A 12,306-nucleotide genomic window follows, 5' to 3' on the forward strand; every position below is an offset into this window, starting at 1 on the left:
GAAACGTACTCGCATTATTGTACTTACTGAAGCACACTTAACCACCACTTGCAATTAACTGAACTCAAACCTGGTATTAAGACATAACTTATAAACGATCTGATGATGTCATTTATATAATTAGTATACCGCCCTCTAGTGTCCATTTACTGAAGCACACCTAACCACCACTTGCAATTGACTGAACTCAAACCTGGTATTAAGATATAACTCGTAAATAAACAACCCAATGGTGTAATTTATCATACGTATCATAAAATGTTCAGGAAACTTGACTATGAAATCAACTGTTCTAACAATACCAGAAGACAATTGTAATATCATAGAAGGTATGCAGTGACATTAACATTATACTAGAATAGTTTAATTAAGGTTTTACATATTTTCACTTGAGTAAAAAAAGTTTATAAACTCAGTTTGTGCCACATTAAAGTCTACAGCATTCTCAAAATTGTATGAAGAATCTAAAATGATGCCATAGTATTCAAAGTAGTGAAAGAGTAGAACTATGAGAAAATCATGAAAAGTTGCTGGCATTTGCCAGTAGGAAATAGAAAGTATAGAAAACTAAATTCTAGCAGATTTTCAATATTTTGATCGTTGGCGTCTTTGATATCAGTTAAGTTTGTGATGCTAGCCCTGTATTGTGCAGTTTCTATGGCAACTACTTAGTACACAATATAACAAATATCAATATGATATTACAAAGATCTGTAAATTCAGAAGACAGTGTACAACTCAATGTTCTTGATGTGAACAATAGCAAGACCAATATGTAGGGGTGGTATGCTGCTGTGTATCTGCCAATATTCCTCGCATCACATCATGAATGTTTATCGGAGCTAAAGGGCAATCCTCAACATTAATGGCTAACTGTTGGTACTTAGAGGAAGTTAGTTAGGAGAAAGTACAAGGCTGCTTATAGAGTTCATATTTCTGATAAAGAATTCTTGAGATTATTTTAAGTTAGGGAGATCTGTGTTGTTACAATGCGTAGTTATATCTAGTAGAACTTTCATGTGAAAACATATCATTATACCATTTCTGTGGACTTACTCAATAAGCTTCCGTTCTATGACATGAAGTAGTGTTGTATTTATGTGGACGTGTTTCCATTGAGAGTCAGGGTTTTTGACACCTAAGCAGAGAAAAAATTTGGGAAACAGGTAGCTTAGCTGATGAAACAATTGGAAATGACAATAGTAGTTTTGTATGACTTGACCAAAAATTGTCGCAGTGATTTGAATTTTCAAAAATGGCATTTAGAAAACAAATTGTCCCCCATGCCATAATATACACTGCTTATTGTAAGTTTGTTAATTTGGATCTGAAAACTTCTGCCAGTTGCCAGTCCAGTGAAGCTTACTTTGCAGCCCCATGGCAATATATGTATGGTGTCATAGCAACCATGTGATTTTTCCTTGTCCAATCAGGAACAAGAATATGTAGTCGAGTTCCTGACAAATGTATTCCGATTTTAGACTACATTATCATCATACTTTACCGTGTAGTCAATCTTGTTACTGTTGCACAGAATTCTGTGCTCCTCCCTATGTACGGCGTTCATATAAATGTTATGACGTTGCGTAACCACGTGATTTTAGTTTGAACAGACGGAGGTGGAGTTCGGTTGGACATTTGCATATCATATCAGTCCTAGAAAGGTCAACAATGATTTCGCACTATCTGACTTGACAATGCTTTATGACGACAGCCTGTCAATCTGTGATGGATTACACTTCGCCCAGAAGTTGTGTGCATCAGTGGCGCATCAAATTGGCTTAGAGGGCTCACTGCACAGTGTGATCATCTCCACTGCATAGTCAAACAGACAAATTTTACCGAACATCTAGCTAAATCTCGTGCTGGGGAAAGGGTGAACAGTGCATGTCAGTAGTAATCCATTACACACTGACAGGAGGTTGTAACCTTGTACAGTTTAATTTAAACTCAACCTCCTTTTTGAAAGTATGTTACATGAGGATGTGATAACGTCACCACGTTCATATGTGCTGCAGTAGCATAAACTAATGTTGGTGGTGGTGGTGGTAAGAATGAAATGCTGTGCTAGAGAAGTCCATTTGACTATACGGAGAGAAAGAGAGATTGTAGAATTGTAGTCTAGTGCCTAGACTAATATATAACATGGTGGATTTCTATGGAATGTAAACATGGCTGACCTCTGACCTCAGTTGATGTCATGTGACATTTGACCTCACCAAAAGTACACTGTATTTGAAAACTGAGTACATACTCATCACTTCAAGTTAGATATAATGTCCCTTGGATCATTGTAGATTGCATAGGTCACAATTCACCTAAACTTATGTCTATTAATGGTACAGTCGTATTCTTTTCTGTACACGGATGAGTTTATTTTGTGAAGGATAGGGGTGAAATAGAGGGATATTTTCCAATACTTTAATTAACCAAGGTACCTCTGCTGTTTTCAGCACAGTCACGACACTTGATTTTGAATGTAGACAGACAGATGTAGACCTTTCTTGTTAAAGTAAGCATTATGTGAGTTTGAGCTAGACTGTGAGGTGCGCTGTGATGGGGCGCCCTCACACATCGGTCACAGGCCAGTGAGGGGGGAGCAACACGACATATCTCACAGTCTCTAATGATTTGTGAATGGATATTTTCATCAAATTTTCTGTTTTGAAATGAATTTATCAAGAATATATATGTTCTTGTAATGACTTCTTACACTATTGTTGGGAAATTTTCAACGAAATTTGCAAACTTTTGACATCAATTGCATAAATTGTTATTACAGAAAGTAGGCGACCAGAGCTGTGTAAAATGTTGCACACACTATATTGTGAATTTCATAGTATTAATTTTGTCATGTGTACACAAAACGGCTGGAATGAATGTTTGAGTAGTTTTGTACAGTCTACGCAGGTTTCTTTGAAGACATTTCAATGTTATTTTGTTAAATTTGTCGATAGCATGTCACATTGTGTAGTAGTGAGACTGCTGTGAGACAGCAGTTCAAACATAATGAGCAGAAAAAGTTTGTATATTGTATTGAGATGTTCAGAGTACATAGTGTGGTGTAGTATTTTGCATATTTTATGTTTCTTTTTTTGTTCAGAGACCTTCAAAGTAATGATGGGTCAGACAATCGGTTATGTAGGAAAGGATAAAAAATGTCCAACAAGCATCATGTTTTAGGTTCAAATACAGAAATTTGGTCTTTTAGTAAGCCTTGTTATAGGTAACCCTTTTAGAGAATTTTTGCATCAGAGCAAACAATCAGATAGGTAGATATTCTGTAACGCACAAACACACACACATATATACATACATACACACACACACATACATACATACATACATACATACATACATACATACATACATACATACATACATACATACATACATACATACGCACACACACACATCCATCCATCCATACATCCATACATACATACATACATACATACATACATACACACACACACCCATCCATCCATACATAAATACATACATACACACATATGCACACACACACACATACATACATACATACATACATACATACATACATACATACACACACACACATACATACATACATACATACATACATACATACATACATACATACATACATACATATACACAAACATGTGCAGACACACACACAATAAGTTCCACCACAATGGAAAGTTTGTCCTTGTTTCCAAGTTTATGACCTAAAAATTTGTTGTATTTTGAAAGTAGCATTTTGAGAGTACTTTTAAGTTAGAATTCAATCTGTAAACCAAAATTTCAAACGTTATGATAATGTAGAAGGTAATGGTTTCTGTTCTAGTTCTATAAATATTGCTGAGATTAGGGGGAGTGGAGACAGATATTTATATTTGGAAATGAATTGATACAAGTTTATATTTAAGACCAAAAAAAATGTATTCCACCGTGACAAATTGATGTTTGTTTTATGTGGCAAGAGTACAGAGAAAGGAAGCAAAGTGGAAATAGCTAGTGTAAAAACTATGATTTGGCCTGCAAGTACATATTGAAAGTGTAAATGTACAGTGCATTGCAGGTTAGTGTTCACTGGTTCTGATACAACCATACAGAAGCCAAGCAGAAACTGCACATGCTACACTTTAAGATAGCAAGATGGAATGAATGCAATTTTGTGAAAATGAAATGAACTCACATGCCACTATGCAGACATCAAATGCAGATATCTAAACATTGGCACCCATTTGTCTGTATCTTTTTTCACTATGTGTAAATAGTTTCTTTTATTTAGACAAAATGTAGCAAGAAGTTGCAATCTTGCTATCTTTAAAGGTGTACAATGAGCAATTTCTTATTGGTTTCTGATTGGTTGTATCAAACAGAGCCAGTGAACGGTAACCTGCAATGCTTTGTACTTTCAGTTGACTACAGTTCTAAGTTACTAAGTTACTAGTATTGTTCTGTTTCTGTGAACTTTTCATTTCAATTCTAACTTCTGGATTATATGAGAATTTATTTTTAGGATTCTAATTTTCACTGAAAACCATATTCAGTTTGACTTTAGACTCATTTTCAATGGTTTTAGACAGGATGCAAAGAGTATCTTGTCACAAAGTATTCATTTTGTTTGAAATTGTCTTTGATAAGATGCAAAGATAGTCTGTGTGAGGTACGCCATAACGGGGCGCCCTCACACATCTGTCAACCTCTTTCACAGACCAGTTAGGTCGTTATTGTCTTTGATAAGATGCAAAGATAGTCTGTGAGGTACGCCATAACGGGGCGCCCTCACACATCTGTCAACCTCTTTCACAGACCAGTTAAGTTGCTAAATTTTCTTTGATAAGATACAAAGATAGTCTGTGAGGTACGCCATAAGGGGGTGCCCTCACACATCTGTCAACCTCTTTCACAGACCAGTTAGGGTGGAGCAACATGATATATCTTATAATCTAATATTAAGACAGTTCTGTTTAAAACGAAATTTTTCATTTCATTTCATTTTAAACGTTTTTAGACGAAATGCAAAAAGAAATTTTGTTTAATACTTGAGTACTTTCAATATAGACAGTATGAATCAAACTCTTTGTGAAAATATTTTACTGCACAATATTCTCAAAAATAGAACGTATACATTGTCATTATCTGCTGAGATGTGCCCAGCTCAAGCAAATTTTTGCCATGATGCTGCAAATTGTACCATTCTTGTAATGCAGAAATTGCCAGAATACAGCCATTATTTCAACCTCAGAGAAAACTGTCAGGAATTTTTTTTTTTTTTTTTTTCAATTTTTGAATTTCCGTACTTAGTTTTAGCACAGACCCTCCACCAATGTGGTTTTAGCATTTCTCAGTTGAAAATAATACATTTGCTTTCACAAACAATTTCAAGTTTAAGGTATGTGTTTGAATCATTTTAAAAGTCAAGTTTATTAAAGGTCATGTTATTGTAACTTTTTGAAGGTGACGTCTACCAAAGTTAACCATTTGGTGTAGCCATTTGATCTTGTCCTGGTTCCAAAACAAACAAAAAGGGTTCCTATGAAAATCTCTACATTTACCAGAGAAAACTGGTATCTGTCCCTGCACATCTAGCCGGGAAGCCCTACATACATGTATACAAGAATACCCTTTACAGGTAGATTGTAAAAACAATAATTGGGCAAGAAACCAGGTTTTAGAATCTGAGTAATTTTACATATAGGCAAAGGGAACTCTGTACAGATACAGTAAGGTGTATGGCAAACATGTAAAACTGCAGTTAGTGACTACATGTATTTGGTTAAAGACTTGTATTACATTATCTCTTTCGATATTTCTCAAAGTTATTTATACCAAGAAAGAGAAATGACCCATTTTCAGAAGATCATCTCATTAACTGTCAACTCTTTTGAACCATAAAATCATACAAAGTTAATGTATTACTATCAGTTATATCATAAAATATTTATTGATCTTTCTCATTTTCAAACATTTTAGTCTGCATTAATTTGTTTGTATGCTGCAATGCTACTGCTGCAGTATCTGATTTGATGAGGGCCAATTATTACACTGCAGTCTGACTGCTGCAATGATTATCTGGGATGGTCAGGGCCAAGGTTTTATGCTGCAGTGCTACTGCTGCAGCAATTATCTGGGATGGTCAGAACCAAGTTTTTTATGCTGCAGTGCTACTGCTGCAGCAATTATCTGGGATGGTCAGAACCAAGTTTTTTATGCTGTGACTGCCACAGCAATTATCTGGGATGGTCAGGGCCAAGGTTTTATGCTGCAGTGCTACTGCTGCAGCAATTATCTGGGATGGTCAGGGCCAAGGTTTTATGCTGCAGTGATTATCTACTCATTGTATCATGAAAAATGGTTTACATATAATATTTGTGAATAATCAATTTACACCAACCTTTGATAGATTTGTTATAGCATGAATCTGTACTACATTGTTGCATCAACCCAGGATCAGTTGTTATCACAAACTGCAAGTCAGCAGTGCTTTCTAGCAAACCAGAGTTATTTTTTCGCACTTATCGGGGAGCATGCTGTACCATTTCCCACCACAAAGAGGCCTTGTGGTACGCACATTTATGTAACTTTCTTGTTTTCTCCAGATTGCATAAATATGAATCATTTGTAGATTGTTACTTGCCAGGACTCTAGACCAATGGTTGTCACAAAAAGTTAAAGTCAATTGCAACATTGTTGATTTATTTTTTTGTTCTCTTCAGGGGAATATGTCCTACCATTTGCCACAGAGGTGGCTTTATAGCTGCATTGTAGAATTTTATTGTGAATCATGTACAGTTGAACTTTTATGCTGCAAAGATTTGCATATTCATTTGAATATGTAAATGAATATGATATCTTAATGTTTATGCTGCAAATTTGCATACAGAAATGAATAATTATGTAAATGAGTAATTATCTATCTATATACATGCCTTGCTATGCTATGCTGCATTTTATCCCAGTACTATTTATGAACTCATTGTGTAGTAAGTTCTGTAGTAAGTCTTCAATTTTAAAATAAATGTTGTCACAGAAAATGTATCTCTGTGTATTTTCTGTTTGGAGTGTGTGTGTGAGCAGCAATTATTGTAGCGTTATTTTGTGCACAACAGTCGTGCTACACATTCATGCATGGTGAAATAACGTGTGTGTGTGTGTCAGTTTATGTATGTTTGTATGTATGTATGTATGTATGTATGTATGTGTGTGTGTGTGTGTGTGTGTGTGTGTGTGTGTGCGTGCGTGCGTGCGTGCGTGCGTGCATGCATGCATGCATGCATGTATGTATGTATGTATGTATGTGTATTTGTGTGTGTGTGTGTGTTTGTAAATAACTTAGAGTCAACAACCATCAGACCAATAGCTGTGGTATTTGGTGGAGACATTATTTTGGTATGTAGATATGGAATATTCAAATGAAAATGGTCCCAACACAGATATGCGGTATGGGTCAAGCATTCAATACAAACCCAAAATGTGTATAGCAACCATGGACACGCCCAGAGAAAAAACAGGCATGGGTATGAATCAATTTGCTGAGACATTTATACTTCCATGGTCCTACCAATCAAACCCTCAGAAAATTACATCATCTATCATTGCCAAAACTCTACAATTGTGCTACAATGCCATTGGCATTATTATTTTGTTAGCAAGTTTTTGTTGTTCCTCGGATTGTTTTAAAAATAAAGTTAAAATTCCAGGACTGGTGTACTTCAAGTCAAAGAGGGTCAAAGGGTAACTCGGATGACAAAGGTGCAAGGTATTGGTATATGTCAACAAAAACAGAACGAGAATAAGTCCTTAATCAGACATAAAATAAATGATGACATCACTATTTGATTACTTTATTATGCAAATGTATATTTTTAATGTCTGTATAGATGCTAGCCTATCCTCAGACCACCAAACAATAGCCTAAGCCCTATCTGACAAGTATGGCTGTATTATTACCATAAACCCATGCCGAAAATGTTAGAATTTTTAAGAAATGAAAAGCAAAATGAAACTTTTTGTTTTAAACGGGGGAGCAGACCATCAAAAGAACGTTGTATTGCTTGAAGTTACTTGATCAGCAACAAATACATCATATGGAGGGCTCCCTCTGTTGTCAGTAGTTGAACCACCAACGTTTTTTAAACGGCCTCGACGTTAATTTACCAGTTATATCTGGCGTACTGCAGTGAACGATTCGCGAATCTTAGCCAGCCTGATAGAATTTTTTGTAAAAGTTGCATTGAAAGAGATACTCTTCGCGAATCTTTCATTTCTTCACTAGTTAGATGAATATTTAAATTTGTCCCTGTTCTGTTTTTACGAAATCCGATTCCAACGGTGGTGATTTTTTTTGCTTGGCGAGCACTTCTCCAAAGTCTGTGTTTCTCTTTTGAAGGAGCTGACGTCGTCTTGGTAATAATTTTAGCCGTGGTCTGAATGTACCGGACTGGTGGTAGTTGCAGCTGTTTGTCAGCGGTGGAAGATTCCACCTGACCCGTGAATTTGGTACATCATCACTACTAAGTTTCATACCTGTGTCTTCCAATGGCATATCTCCCTTTTCATTTTCAGTGCAGTTACTCTCAGTTGTTTTGTTATCACGAGTATACGTACTCGTTTCTTGATCGGCCTTTCCATGCACCTCCTCTGTAGGTTTCGAACACTGCGGCGCACCATCTTGTAAGTTCAAAATATGCTTAAGAACTCCAATAAACCATAATGGGACTTCTTCACCCAGAATAACCCGTTTTTCGTGTATCTCAGTCACTTTTAAAATTTCACGAAATCTTTTAATGGCTAGACGAGCTAACTGTGGTTTTACTTGTTCACAGAGAGATTCAATTCCTGTCTCTTCGACCGCATGCATCACGTCTCTCGTCTTCTGTGATATCAATTTTAGTAGGAATTCTCGGGGATCAATTCCGGATGATTTCCCCAATTCGACAAAGTACTCGGGATTATCAGAAATCATCATCTGTAGTTCCTTGGCTACCTGTAATCTCACATGGCCTCTCATCTCCCCTAGCAACGCACTCACATGATGAATTTTGTTCACTTTGTAATATTTGTTCATCGTTACTGTTCTGCATCTGAAAAGCGGGGCTGAAAAGGCGACAGCAGTGTGCGATATATAAATTGAATGATGGTGGCAATATGGAGACCAGTCATTCTGCGAATTCATACAATAATTCTCCGTATTCCACATTCCATATACGTATCCGCGTACTATACTCAAATGGAACAATTATGTGTTCCACTGTACTTATAAAATAAACAGCGCGTCGCGTCGTCTGTCGAATTCACCAAATTTCGGCGAATCACGGTTCTCTACCTAGTCGATCGTCGCCCACTGCCTGTATTCAGACACGGATTATATTTTGTGGTATTTCGAGGGAAAAAATCCCCAGGAATGTTTACTTTATTTTCTTAGTACCAATTGTGCGTACATATATAAACCTATAACATACTATAGTATTAATGTAAAGTTATAATCCAATGATGGGTGTTATAATACTCGATCCGAATTAAATCAACTGGACTCTACGAGTAAATCAAGTTCTGTTACACTTTACATGTAAATGCTGGAAGACAGCATCTATTGTCAAAATGTTATCTTCAGCATTTAAAGTGGAGACTCGTCGATGAAAAGAAGCTCAGTCTCTTCGAAATATTTGGGTTAGAAATGTATGGTGTACGGTATTATTCACAGGCAGAACCTCAGTGTAAAGATGTGTGTGTGTGTGTGTGTGTGTGTGTGTGTGTGTGTGTGTGCGTGCGTGCGTGCGTGCGTGCGTATGTATGTATGTATGTATGTGTGTGTGTGTGTGTGTGACAGTGTGTGTGTGTGTGTGTGTGCGTGCGTGCGTGCGTGCGTGCGCGTGTGTTTGCGTGTGAATAACTTAAGAGTCAATAACCGCCAGACCAATAGGTTCCAGCACAGATATGCGGTATGGGTCAAGCATTCAATACAAACCCAAAATGTGTATAGCAACCATGGACAGGCCCAGAGAAACAACAGGCATGAGTATGAATCAATTTGCTGAGACATTTATACTTCCATGGTCCTACCAATCAAACCCTCAGAAAATTAAACCATCAATCATTGCCCAATCTCTACAGTGGTGCTACAATGCCATTATCATTATTTTTTTGTTAGCAAGTTTTTGTTGTTCCTCGGATTGTTGAATAAAGTTACGATTCCAGGGATACTTCAGGTCAAAGGTTAACTCGGATGACAAAGGTGCATGGTATAGGTATATGTCAACAAAAACAGAGAGAACAAGAATAAGTCCTTAATCAGACGTAAAATAAATGATGACATCACTATTTGATTACTTTGTTATGCAAATGTATATTTTTAATGTCTGTATAGATGCTAGCCTATCCTCAGACCACCAAATAATAGCCTAAGCCCTATATGACAAGTATGGCTGGTATTATTACCATAAACCCATGCCGAAAATGTTAGAATTTTTAAGAAATGAAAAGCAAAATGAAAATTTTTGTTTTAAACGGGGGAGCAGACCATCAAAAGAACGTTGTATTGCTTGAAGTTACTTGATCAGCAACAAATACATCATATGGAGGGCTCCCTCTGTTGTCAGTAGTTGAACCACGAACGTTTTTTAAACGGCCTCGACGTTAATTTACCAGTTATATCTGGCGTTCTGCAGTGAACGATTCGCGAATCTTAGCCAGCCTGATAGAATTTTTTGTAAAAGATGCATTGAAAGAGATACTCTTCGCGAATCTTTCATTTCTTCACTAGTTAGATGAATATTTAATTTGTCCCTGTTCTGTTTTTACGAAATCCGATTCCATCGGTGGTGATTTTTTAGGCTTGGCGAGCACTTCTTCAAAGTCTGTGTTTCTCTTTTGAAGGAGCTGACGTCGTCTTGGTAATAATTTTAGCCGTGGTCTGAATGTACCGGACTGGTAGTTGCAGCTGTTTGTCAGCGGTGGAAGATTCCACCTGACCCGTGAATTTGGTACATCATCACTACTAAGTTTCATACCTGTGTCTTCCGATGGCATATCTCCCTTTTCATTTTCAGTGCAGTTACTCTCAGTTGTTTTGTTATCACGAGTACTCGTTTCTTGATCGGCCTTTTCATGCACCTCCTCTGTAGGTTTCGAACACTGCGGCGCACCATCTTGTAAGTTCAAAATATGCTTAAGAACTCCAGTAAACCATAATGGGATTTCTTCACCCAGAATAACCCGTTTTTCGTGTATCTCAGTCAGTTTTAAAATTTCACGAAATCTTTTAATGGCTAGACGAGCTAACTGTGGTTTTACTTGTTCACAGAGAGATTCGATTCCCGTCTCTTCGATCGCATGCATCACGTCTCTCGTCTTCTGTAATATCAAATTTAGTAGGAATTCTTGGAGATCAATTCTGGATTTTCCCAAATTGGTAAAGTACTCGGGATTATCACAAGCTATCATCTTTACTTCCTTGGCTACCCGTATTCTCACCTGGCACCTCATCTCCCCTAGCAACGCCCTCACATGATGAATTTTGTTCACTTTATCGCGGTTATATTTGCTCATCGTTCCTGTTCTTCATCTGAAAAGTGGGGCTGAAAAGATGACAGCAGTGTGCGATAAATTGGATGATCATTGATGATGGTGGCAATATGGAGACCAGTCATTCTACGAATTCATACAATAATTCTCCGTATTCCACATTCCATATACGCGTACTATACTCAAGTGGAACAATTATGTGTTCCACTGTTACTTAGAAACATCGCGTCGCGTCGTCGGTCGAATTTACCGTTCTCTGTCTAGACGATCGATCGTCGCGTCGCCCACTGCCTGTATTCAGACACACATTATATTTTGTTGTATTTCTAGAAAAAAATCCCCAGGAAAGTTTATTACTTTATTTATTAGTACTAATTGTGGGTACATATATAAACCTATAAATAACATACTTAGACCCTCCACCCATAGACCCTCCTCGTGGATGGAGGGTATATGTGGGTGGAGGGTCTATGGCCCTACCTATCATAGTTACATTGCACAAAAAAGACTTCCTTTTTTGTGTGAAACTTTTTCAAACGTACATTTCAAGCAGATTAAGAATCAGCGCTCCCGGTTTCATAGGTAGCTATAGATAAATAAATGAATATAACTTTAATCGATTCCATTTTAGTAATTAATTAATTGATTAATTCATTGGAGAAATAGATAAACAAATACATAAAATGCCACCCCTGCTAGTGACCCGTTACGTTATCTGTGAGATTGAAACATGCAGCACCCGGATATCGATGTACTTTGTTTCAAATACGATGAGGCGCTAGGCGGATGTAA

This window comes from Glandiceps talaboti, chromosome 14 (genome assembly GCF_964340395.1).
Source record: "Glandiceps talaboti chromosome 14, keGlaTala1.1, whole genome shotgun sequence".
NCBI lineage: Eukaryota > Metazoa > Hemichordata > Enteropneusta > Spengelidae > Glandiceps > Glandiceps talaboti.